Raw genomic sequence first — 12,803 nt, 5'->3', positions numbered from 1 at the left:
CTCAATGAATGCTGTAGGTACACTGATTTTACAAATATAAAAGTTCATTATATTTTTGTTTTACCCTTTCATTGTCAGTGCTTTCAAATGAATCTGCATAAAAACTAGAAACAGATTACTCTGGATTGAGACACCAGGGGCCTCATGTACAAAGACTTGCGTTGAATTCATACTAAAACATTGCGTACGGACAAAGCTGTAAATATGCGTACGCATAAAAAAAAACAGATGTATGAATCTCTGCGTACGAAGGATCCCACGCATATTCTCTTTGTACATCCCAATTAACGTAAAATTGAGCGCACATGCACGAGCACAATGCCCCACCCAGTCTCCTCCCTTAATTAAGTCAATTTAAATATGGTAATGAGTCCACTTTGGCAAAAGAAAGCAGTAAGAAAATGGCTAAAGCAAGCGGCAAGAAACGAAACTTTACAGAAAGTGAATTGGAGGTGCTACTATCAGAGGTAGAAATGAGAAAAAATATTTTATGAGGAACTTTGTCCTCCGGAATTAATAACAAAAGGAAAAAATAGGAGCGGGAGAGTTTGGCTGATGCCGTCAATGCGGTATTATTATTATTATATATTATTTTATATTATATTATTATATATTAAATATATCATTATACATTATATTATATTATATATATATATATATATATATATATATATAAATACATTAATATTTAATATTTGTATTATATTATATTATATTATATTATATTTAATATTATTTTATTTTATTTTATTTATAGACTAAGGGTTGTATCAATTTGCATATGCTTTTATATGTTCTTACTTAATTGCATAATTGATAGAATATTCCCATAAGGCTCGTGTGACAATATATATGTCAATTATTTTATAAATTGCAAATTAATAGCAGTGCTTCCCACAGGTGGTGGTGGTGCGATAGACTTGTAGAACAATTCGTTGTGTAATGTTTGCAACTTCACTTCATTACCTGTAAGGGTCGCCAACAGACATAAACAATGAGAAATGTACGTACGGCAGACATGAAACTGGCGTGGAGGAACGCACATTCTCGCGTTAATTTCACTGTTAGTACATCCGACCGTGAGCGTGAAAGCTGGCGTATGCAAAGTTTTTGTGCGTACGCAAGATTGATACATGAGGCCCCAGGGCCTGCCATTTATTGCTTAAACTATACTATTTGCTTCAATCAGCAGATGAAATGACACACAAGTGAAGCGTATATATTGTACTGCATGGTTCATTCAGTCAGGTTTTAGAGTTGAAATCTCCATTTTATATTATTCTATTCTTGTGCAGGAGATACTGGCCCTTCCTGGCTTCATGGGTGTCAATTCTGTCTTACATGGAGAATGAAGGCAGGAAGTTGGTGATTTGTCAGAGTTGGTGGTATAATGTGAATTATAGATAAGAGTCATATATATATAGCCTAATATAGCCCAAATGTGAACCATATGGGCCCCTCAAATAAACAATAATTGGCAACCTAACTGGGGCCCACAACTTTAACCAAGCTGGGTCCCACATTCAGCCCTTTAAAGTGCCCACTCTGACCCCATGCCCAGATGATACCCATATATGCTAGATAAAAGCCATTTGGGACCCACATTGTCATGTTGGCTGGGACAGTCTTTACAATGGCACGCACTGTATAAAAGTCCTAGATCACGTCATTTTCACAATTAACAGTGTTAAAACAGTTTTATGTACGTTTTGTCTACTTCTTCCGGAAAGACGTTTCGTCAGCTAAACAATCAGATTGTTGTTAAATAACAGTACAATCCATTGAATGCACTGTATTCTATCTCTCACAGTCTTGTTTTCATTCCTGTAAAAAATGAAATATGGCTCTACCCTGACTATATTCTATAGCAAACCACAATCAAACAATTCAATCAATTCCCAACATACAAAATCATGTCCCGCTTCTACATTTGCTCTTATTCAAGAAGCCATTTCACTCGGATATAGCCTACGTCACTATAAGGAAGAAAAGACTACAGCAACTTCCGTTTCATGTCGACTTTAATATTCAAATATAACGTGTCATGTCAGGTATTATCGCAGGTAATGAGATACTTAATTTTCCTCACATAAACCTTGTATTTCACTCGTCACCATTCCATTCACTTTCATTGTATGGAAAAGGGATGCATGAACACACTGCCAAACATCTGCTTTTGTGCTCTGTAGAAGAATTCATACAGGTTTGAACAACATGAGAGCGAATGGTCAATTACAAGCTTGCTAAATTCACAAAATCCTTGTATGCCAACAGTCTATACCCAATAAGAGATTCAAACACTTTCGTGTTACATAAATAGAGCCATTATGACAAACATCAGACCACTACTTATTACTGGGAAGCTATATTCCCATCACTAGTGGTCACCACAGGAGCAAGCCCGAAAATCAGCCCACTCACCCAGCATGCCAATTGTACCCTCGTTAACAAACATATTACAGGAGGAGGTCTCATTATTGCACCTCTGACTGTGCAGCTGAGCTGATCTTTGAAATCTGGGCTAGCAGCCGAAGGATACCCCTGTGGTATTTCCAGCATCTACACATTACTCATAACTTAATCAGTGTAAAGACATCTGTATGGGGTCTCTAGAGAAATGGCAGAGAAAAACATTCCCTATCAAAATCACTGACCTCTATTAAATAATGAATACTGTAGATGGTAAATCCAAGATTAGAAAGGTTTACCCTTTAAGGGAGAATGTTATAGTGCTGAAGTCACATCTTCTCTTTTGCTGTGTTGTGACGAGTCAGTATATCAGGAAACATTGTGATGTCAAGCACCCTGAGTTATCCTTTTTTAGTCAGCTTAAATCCAGTGGACGAATGTAGTAATATTTCAAGATGAAAGGGTGTGTCAGTAATAAACTAAAACTGCAGTTTCCTTTTTATTTATATCTAAGAATGGTGTCTCGTTGAGGGCAATGAAACCTCATCATCAAAAGGGTCCTATTTTTTCTTTTTTACAATTTCAACTTTCTTTAGTGTGTAATGTTGCAGGTTGTGCAAGAAAAGGGTCTGCAAAGTTACAAAGCACAAAGTCCACTCCAAAAGGAGTTATTCTCTATATCAGTGTGCACTGTTTCTGAACTCCCTGCGAAGTCTTGAGTTATCTGCCAGCAAACTTCACAAGATATACAGTACTGTGCAAAAGTCTTAGGCATGTTATTTATATCTTTTGCTGTAGTGTGTCAGTAGGAAATATCAGTTTACATTGCCAAACATTCTTTTTGCCATTAATTGTAATAATCCAGTGAGATTTGTGTTAACATGGCTTAACATGCCTAAGACTTTTGCACAGTACTGTGCATTGTAATATATCATGATATATACAAGGCATACACACAATAACAGCAAGGCCTGGCTGAGTTGCATTGGTGTTTTGAAACTTGCGGTTATGGTAAGGGTGTGACATTTCCAAAACATGCTCGAAAAGGTTGACCAATCACAACACACTGGTCCAGCCAACCGATCAGAGCTCATTGCGCTTTTTTGAAGAAGGGGCTTTACAGGAACTTAACAGAGGCTGGCAGAGTGGGAAAGAGGTTCTGCAACAATGTAAAATATATGTGTTTTTTGAACAAATATTTTAGCATTATTTGGATCGGTCAAAAGGTGATGTGCATTCAAAAGCGGACATTCTCATCTGTTGCAGGGTTAGTTTACCTGAAAATTACAATTCGGTCAGCATTTTCTCACCCTCATGTTGTCCCAAAACATGAACTGAACATAAAAAGAGATATTTTGAGAAATTTCTCAGTGCTTTTTTTGTTCATCCATTGAAAATGAATGGTACCCAAAACTGTTTGGTTTACTAACTTTGATCAACATATCTTTATGTTCTGCAAAAGAATGAAAGTCAGACAGGTTTAGAAAATCATGAGCATGAGTAAAATATATAATTTTCATCTTTGGGTGAACTTTCTCTTGAAGGTTATTTTAACATTTCATTTCAATTTATGCAAGATAAAAAAGTAACAATCAATTATGGAACACCTACTGTAGTTCTGGCCGCTGTGTTTCCAGCATTGCCTTTAAAAGAATGGAATTTGTGAGAGGGGAAATGCATTATAGATAATGCTGTATTTCATTTCAGAGAAAGCTATCATATTATTCCAATGGGATGCACAATACGTATTGCTAACAAAAACCATTGTATGTGAGTAAGACTGCAACATAATCTATCAAAACAAATCAACAAATCCAGGGACAGTGACCCGTCTGAGCTTTTCATATACAATTTATAACTGAGCCAGTGTGTGCAGACAATGTTTATGATGTATGAAATTATCTAACATAATTCAGGATATGTGCAGAGCTGCATACTGAATGTTGTTTGTTCTGGAATATAGTATTTGAAGGATAAGACAGTAACAGTGGAATCATATGTCATTAGGTTAGAGGAAAAACAATAATCTAATATAATTATATTAGATTTAGTCTCTAATAAAACATTAATATTCACTAGACTTGTGAAATTGGAGCATATCTGAGCTGAGCTGTAACAGCCAAGGTTTAATTATATTAACACTCAGGGTCCATCACATATTTTCCACTCACTGAGGCATGGTAGTCAAATCTCTCTAGACAGGTTTTTAATTTGTGTATAGTTTCAAAAGAATTCAAAGCAGAATCAACTTCAGAGCAACACAGTAGAAGCTAGTGTTTCAGCCCTACATTAATCAGTAGGCTACTTTGAAATGCCAAATGCTTTGCCTTGAAAGTAGTTGACAGTGGGTGGCTGCAGTCAGGAGAGGAGAGCAGCCAAGTTGAACACTTTTCACTTCTCATATGGTTTTCCCAAATTGGAGTTTGCGAAAAACAACAACAAAAAAGCAAAACAATCTTTCACTCTTAAAAAATAAAGGTTCTTTATTGGCATTGATGGTTCCATGAAGAACCTTAAACATCCATCGGACATAGATTATTCTAGATTATTAAAATGTTCTTCACACTTCGAAAAACAAAATGCTTCTTTTAAGAACTGTTCACTGAAAGGTTCTTTGGGAACAAAAAAATGGTTCTTCTATGGCATTACTGCAAAACCCTCCTTTTGGAATATGAAATGTCATAGCATAGCATTGACCTTCTTTGGTGAAGTACACTCATCTCTAGGGCCTGTCTGCCCTTCTTCATAACCTGGAACATTTGAGAAAGAAGCTTCACTGATTCGGTTTCTCTTGAGTGGAGCCTCTTGACTCCTGAAGCTCATCAGTGCATTAAAGTGCAGAATTAAATTCCTACAATTACCATGTAATATTTGACTATTTCGTTTTTTTTTTTTTTTTTTTGAGAAACAGTGGCTGATTAATGAAAGCGCTTGAACCAGATGGGCCATTCTGTCTGGGGTCCAGAAAGATGGGAGTGAAATGTAACCAGGAAAGCTGGAAAGACCACCACTAGGGCAACAGAATGCTCTTCTGACTCTTACACAAACACTAGACCCAAAGACAATTAAACACAACTGGTCTGATTCTGAAACTGCACTCTAAAAAATTCTGGGTTGTTTCAAATATGGACAAACCCAACTGTAATCAAATTTTTTGTCCATATTTGAATCAACCATTGGTTGGAACAAACCAGCATTTTTTAGAGTGTTCCCTCATATTTGTTTTTAGTGTGTTGCTATGTGGTTGCTATGGAGTTTTGGTTGTTGGGTCTGGTCCTAAATGGAAACCCATAAGCCCTCGCAATCTTGGGTCTGCACTTTCATTACCGGATGCTGCTTTGACTGTTGGTTATGAGTCTTCTGTGGAGTTCGCCTTAGTTCGGTCTTGGCAAAAGTGCACATCGAGGGTGCATATTGGCCGCAAATGGACTTCCCGTTTGAAAATGGCAAGCGGGAGACCCTACGATCATGTGGAATTCACCTTTACGTGCACACAGCAGCCATTGTAAGTCTCTGCTGACTTTTTGCCATTTGGGACACTATAGATAAGTGCAATAGAGTTGATATGGTTAAGTCTACCCAGGGCCGGCTCTAGCCCTTTGGTTGCCCTAGGCAAGATTGAGTTTTTGCACCACCCCCCCCCCCCCCCCCCTCCCCCCCCCCCCCCCCGCTCTCTATAAGAAAATAAGAAATAAGAAAATTGATAAGTGTCAAGCCTTTATTTGTTATAATTTTGATGATTATGGCTTACAGCTTATGAAAACCCCAAATTCAAAATCACAGAAAATTAGAATTGATATGAATTGATATGTCATAAGCTGTAAGCCATAACAAAGTCTTGAAATATCTCACTTTGCATGTAATGAGTCTATATAATATATTAGTTTCACCTTATAAGTTGAATAATTGAAATAAATGAACTTTTGCACGATATTCTAATTTTTCAAGTTTCACCTGTAGTCACTCCAACACTTCAACAAGCAAAATATTACTTAAATGATACACTCTAATAAATTGCACATACAAAAATGCTACAAAGAATGTTCATTGATGAACAAACAAAAATGCTCTAATAGTCACTCCAACACTTCAACAAGCAAATTATGACTTGAAGAATCAACTGTAAATTGTTTATACACAAATTCTACAAAGAATGTTCAAGGATATTTACCAAATTTGATTAATTTAAGCAAATTATGACCATTAAACTGGTTTAACTATACCTTCTACAAACAAATGTGCTATTATGGATAATGTATGTACCACTACAAAATTAAAATATTTAAGTTCTTTTAGTTCTATCTCAAATAATAAAATATTAACAGTTGTTTCTGCCATTTCTATTCACCTTCAAAGTAACTATAGCTAGCAAACTAACGTTATAGCTTAGTGACAGCAATGAAACGTCCAATATTAGGTGATGTAGGCTACAATACTAAGTAAATTTATTTCATTGGACACCTTAATAGCTAAGATGAGAAGACTTAGGCTACTCTATACTGAGCTTTATTTTTTATCTTCTTCCTTTCTCCGTTTTCGTCCCTGTGCACCAGAGGTTTAGACCGCTTCATTTTCGATCAACGCGCCAGCAGCTGAGCACTTCCCTAACGTAACGTAACGCAACCCTCCCGCCCCCCGCCAATCCAGAAATGGTCGACAAAAATAATAAATTCAATCTAATAATCAGGTTGACAAGTAATTAAACGTGTGGTTGAGGGGGCGCCCTTTGCCCTTTGATCATGTTTAATAAACATGTTTTATTTCACGTTTCGTTCTAATTTTATGATTAATATGGGAAGTAGATAGGGCGACAGAGTGCGTCCGCGCCCCCAACACATTTGTCGCCCTAGGCAACCGCCTAGTTCGCCTATAGCAATCGCCGGCCCTGAGTCTACCCTTACAAAAGATAAATGCTTTAAAGTCCCCATAAACCGGAAATGGCAACTGATTTTACTTCAGTGTTGTGATGGATTTCCAAGTGAAATGGAATATTGAATTAAGGGCACGGTTTTATTTTAGCGCACTTCCTCTCCATCTCTCGCTCATAGCAAACTGTTGGAGGGGAGTGGTTAAGAGTTTTCAACCCAAGCCGTCAAACTGACGTCATTGGAAAAGGAAAGCCATTCCAGACCGGAATAACTTTTCTGATTTTGATTAAAGATTACCATGACAAACAATTACATTATTAACTTGCACAAATTAATTGTTCACCTAAAGACCAGTAATGTGTGCTAACAAAGTAAATATGGTCAATTTTAATTTCAAGAGGACTTTAAGTTAATTATATTAAGTAAACTTAAGTAAATCATATTTTCCAAGTATAGGCTACTTTGCATTGTAAGTATACTAATAGCAATGTACTTGTACTGTTTCAATACTTCTTGGGAGAAAGTTGGCCCGTTTTTTTAGTTTATAAAAGTATACTTTTAATGTACTTTATGTAGTACATTTTAAGCACACATCTAAGAGTTTCTTTGTTATTGCAACTATATACTAGTAAACTTTTGGTATATTGTTTGTTTACTGGTTATATGACAGTTCATGAAAGTACATCTTAAAGAATGCTGTCAGTAAATTGACCTTTTTTATACTGCAAGTAAAGTTTTTTGAAGTGAAGTTAGCATCCCATATATTTAATATGTATTATTTTAGTATTTTAAGTACACTGAAAAAAATCTGAATAAGACAAGTATACCTAAAGCTGCAGTCCGTAGGTTTTCCTCTTTGTCGCCATCTCTGTTCGAAATCTGCAATTGCAGTTATTCGCGGTACTATTAACTTTACGTGGGTTTTGCCACCGTGCAAATTATACTTTGTTCTCAAATTGTTAATGTTAACAACATCAGCATTGCGTGACTACATTTAATGCCCTTCTGATATTTATCCTTGTTTTCGCATGCAGTCTCTTTTTTTCTGTAGCCACTCCGAAGTCTTTTGCATTTTACAAAGGGTGAATCTCCAGTTGTCACTGGTGTTTGTTGTCTGAACCTTTCTGGATCCGCCATCAGATTGATAAGTTCAATTATATCAAGTGCTGTGAGAAAAGGCTACAAATCTCCACCTCCAACATCCTCACACGCAATATAGCCTACTAGCTGAGACACCTTTAGCATTTGCAGTAGCAAGTCCCATACTTGCACTGCAGCACCAGCATTAATAACCAACAGCAGCAGCAGCAGCAGCAGCAATAACATAGAGCAGCAGCAGAGTAGCAGATCTATTCCGCCAATACCAGAAATATCAACATTTCCATACCCATTACCATGCCAAAAACTCAGAGAGTTGTTTTTACTTTCTCCAATAACCTTGCAGCTAAAATCCCAGCTCCCTCTTGAAGCTCCCTCTTAAATACTTTATTTCAATGAATTGAAAAAGCTTGTCAGTGGAGATAACTGAAGTTACTTTTATACCTCCACCACAGTCCAATGCACAGTCTCAGACTCCACATATGAAATGCAAACAGTCATATTACTGCACCAAATGCAAGCTATTATTGACCACGCAGAATGTAGAACAATGTCTGTATATTTAACCTAGGCTATGTATTGAGCAGCATTCAATATTTGTCCCCTCTCAATGTTAAATGCAGTTTTCATGCAGTAAATGATGGCTTTTTGAAAGGTAAAGCAGTGTAGCTCAGCTCTGTCAGGGTCCTGGAAATGTTCTGTGCCAGGCTGCTGAATAATACATGTTTAAATGCTTCACGCAGAAGGACGACCCTGGTGTCCCTTCATCACGAGCCTCCTACAACCACATAATTACAAAGTGCCTATCACAGCAGCTGGGTCCAGCATAATAAAATGTTGTGCAGCACTAAACTGTGAGCAATTGTCTTTCCTGAGGAAAATATACTTTGGTTTAGCATTATCTCTGTGTATTTCTACCAAGAAAACAAAAGGAGAAGAATTTGATTTTGCTTACTGTGTACCCTACTCTATAGGGCCTTTGACACTTTACAGAGATAGTTCACCCAAAATGTATAATTCATCATAAGTCATCATATACTTATTCATGTCATTTCAAATCTGTAAGACTTTCTTCTGAGGAACACAAAAGAAGATTTAGATTTGAAATCTTTTTAGGTTTAGAGGTTAAGACATTGATTGGATCACAGCACGCTCAAAACAGTCTCTTGTTCACTCCAATTAATACATTTTCCATCATTGTCTGACATTTAAATTTTTTGCTCAAGCGGGAACAATAAACAGCTCATGAAAGACTGTTTAAAGCACATGAACATTTAATGAGGAAAACACTGTTCAGTTTATGAATGGTTCACTGTTGCTAAAAACCTGGCCATTCTAATACCGTTTTGTTTCACACTATTGTGCAACAGTCGGGTTCGGATGCAAATCCCATTCATTTTCCCCTTAGCGGAATTGATTTTGAACGATAACTTATGAACCTTTAAAGACATTCCTACTGTATGGCTGTTAATTGATGGTATATGCTTTTGTTCAAGTGAAAACTTTTTAAAGTAATATTTTTTAACAATCGTTTTTTGAATCATTTTTGATTCGATTATGTCATTCACAATGCTTCTTAGTTTGCAGCTCTGTCCCTCACTGAAGCCGTCATGCACACAGTTTAGTACCTGTCTTTTTGTCCGACATTCATAATGTTGTGAGTCACCTCGTAGCTGGTTTGTTTGGTTCATGGCTTAACTCTTAAACGGAGACTTAAAATATGGATTTGAAAAATTACCCTTTAAAGCAGTGCTAAACCCCTTTTTTTAAATCGCAAGTGTGAAACGTTTACCCAAGTTCAAAAGCTGGGTTTAAAAGAAAATAAAGGCAGGTATGAAAACACTTTTTCACTGTCAAATGCATTCAAAACAAAAGAGGATATGCACAGAAGAGTACAGGGTTCTTAAAAAGTGCGCATGGCTATTATAATTCGTCACTCAAAGCACATTGACTTTTTCAGTTGTTTGCACATGGCAACCGGTGTGGAAAATCATTGCAGGTTTCCTCTTGCAGGAGTCTCAAATATCTCCCCATCAGCAAAGATTCCTTCGCAGCACATTTGGGTGCTGTTCACTCTGCTGACTTTATGAGGATCAGCAAGCTGACCTTGACATCTGTTTTGTTGTCAGTTTCGTTGTCAGAAGTAAAATGGGGCATTTCATGCAATCACCACAACTCAGCAAGTACTGAGGAAGATGAGCTTTATTGCAAAACTCTCAGATGAACAAATCACTGGAAGTGACCACTTATATAATTTAAATGAGATGTAAAAAGTAAAGTAAAAACTTTATACTGAGAATACTGTTCATCTTGTTTTTAACAATACAGATGCATATCACACAGGATTTGCTGATATTTTTGGTTATCTAATACTCAATCAGACCTTTCCTGTCAGAATATGTACACATGGTACTCGTCCAAGGCAAGCGCTTGTAAGTTTCAAGACTGGACTACTGCAATTCCCTTCCCACCAGTAAGACTAAGCCTTTGCAGATGATCCAGAATGTGGATTCTCGTATAGTCTTCAATCAGGCTAAGAGAACCCACGTCACACACCAGCTTATCTCACTCCACTGGCTCCCAGTTGTGGCCAGAATCAAATTTAAAGTTTTAACGCTGGCTTTCTGGACTACCACTGGAACAGCTCCTCCCTAACTCAACTCACTAAATGCATGCAAATGACTAAATGAGCAAAACACCTTGTTGTTCCCTCACAACAGGGGCAAAAAGTCACTCTCCAAAGCTTTAACCCTCTCTGTTCCTATCTGGTGGAATGAGTTGCCAACCTCCACCTGAACTGCTGAGAACATCACATATTTCAAGAAGCAGCTGAAAACACACCTCTTCCGCAAGCTCTTAACCACCTTTCATGTTTTATGGGGACATTAGACACAATGTTTTTTTATATTGTACAAACTGTATATTCTATCCCCTAACCCTAAACCTACCCATCACAGAAAATGTTCTGCTATTTTACATTTTTAAAAAACATCACTTAGTATGATTTATAAGCTGTTTTCCTCATGGGGACCACAAAATGCCCTCACAAGGACAAGGATTTCGGATATTGCCATCTTTATGGGGACATTTTGTCCCCATAATGTAGTTCTTCTGCATTTCTTCTCTTCTCAGCTTGTTTCCTAATCAAGTTGTCTAATATACCTGGCATTGTGTATAGCTATTTGATGAATGCTTTGTTCCTCTTTTGTAAGTCTCTATAGATAAAATGCTACATGTAAATGTAATAGCCCATGTGCATTTCACAAGTATGAGACTATTGCAATGAACTTCTTTGCTCTTTTTAAACTTTGAGAAGGTACACAATAAGCAACCAGTTTCACAGTTTACTGAGGTCAATAGTGCTTATTATGGTGACAGTCCATGAAAAACAGCAGAGTAATAAAGGCAAGGCTGCCGCTGACTGGTATAGTCACAGAGAGCAAGCTGTTTGCATTCTTATTATCAGACAGTTTCATCAACACCTCAACTTTATCTCGCTCCTTGATAATAGACTCTTTCCCGGGGAAGAATTCAGTGTGGCACGTAGTCCAAAACTATTGAAGATGATTACCTTGTCAAAAAGAATGAAAGTCATAATGTGCCCTGAACAGATGTGAAATAACTGATTTGAGCAAAATGAAGTTCTACAGCACTGTGAGCAACACATGCTTTATTACATGAGTTGAGTTTTAGATTATGCATGTGTTTAACTCTGCAAATATAATGCTGTTCTGAAACATCACTCAACATCTTGGGATTTTTAAAAGAAAGGAGCCCTCTGGGTGTCGATTTGTTTAAATAAATCAAAATAAACAGACAAATGCATTTATCAAATATGGCAATTTGGTTAATGGTTTTAGACAGAGCTGGCGTTTCTCTTTTTATTTGGATGCAAATGACTAGCAGCATCATATATTCAGTGTTGCTCCAGGATATGAGCTCAGTCATTTTACAGGAAACCCCTACTCTCTCTGTCTCTTTGTTCTGGAGAGACATGATTACTGTTGATATAAATCACTGAGCACTAATGAATACGTAGCACTGCTTTCAAATCCATTTTATTGTTTACTGCACACACGTCTTTGGAAAGGATATAGTCCAATGATGTGCGCTGATCAGAATATAGCCTACTATAGCAGGTCTCCAGATCATTGAAGGTTTTTTTTTTTTTTTTAAATCATATAAACCATGTTAATCATCGATTAAGTAGTAACTGAATACGCTAATTGATCTTTATGAGATTTTTTTTTACCAAACCATCATACAACACAACTCTGTATCATCCTTAGCCTATGTCAGAAACTTCAACAAAATTAGCATAACATTAATTCATTACCATTTATTCAGTTTATTACCTCTCGCCCAAGAAATTATATCAACATCTACTATATTGTATTAAATGAAATGCATGCATAACTAGCCTCTGTG

The sequence above is a fragment of the Rutilus rutilus genome (genome assembly GCF_951802725.1).
Source record: "Rutilus rutilus genome assembly, chromosome: 10".
Taxonomy (NCBI): domain Eukaryota; kingdom Metazoa; phylum Chordata; class Actinopteri; order Cypriniformes; family Leuciscidae; genus Rutilus; species Rutilus rutilus.
The sequence above is the reverse complement of the archived record's forward strand: the minus strand, read 5'-3'. Positions refer to the sequence as shown.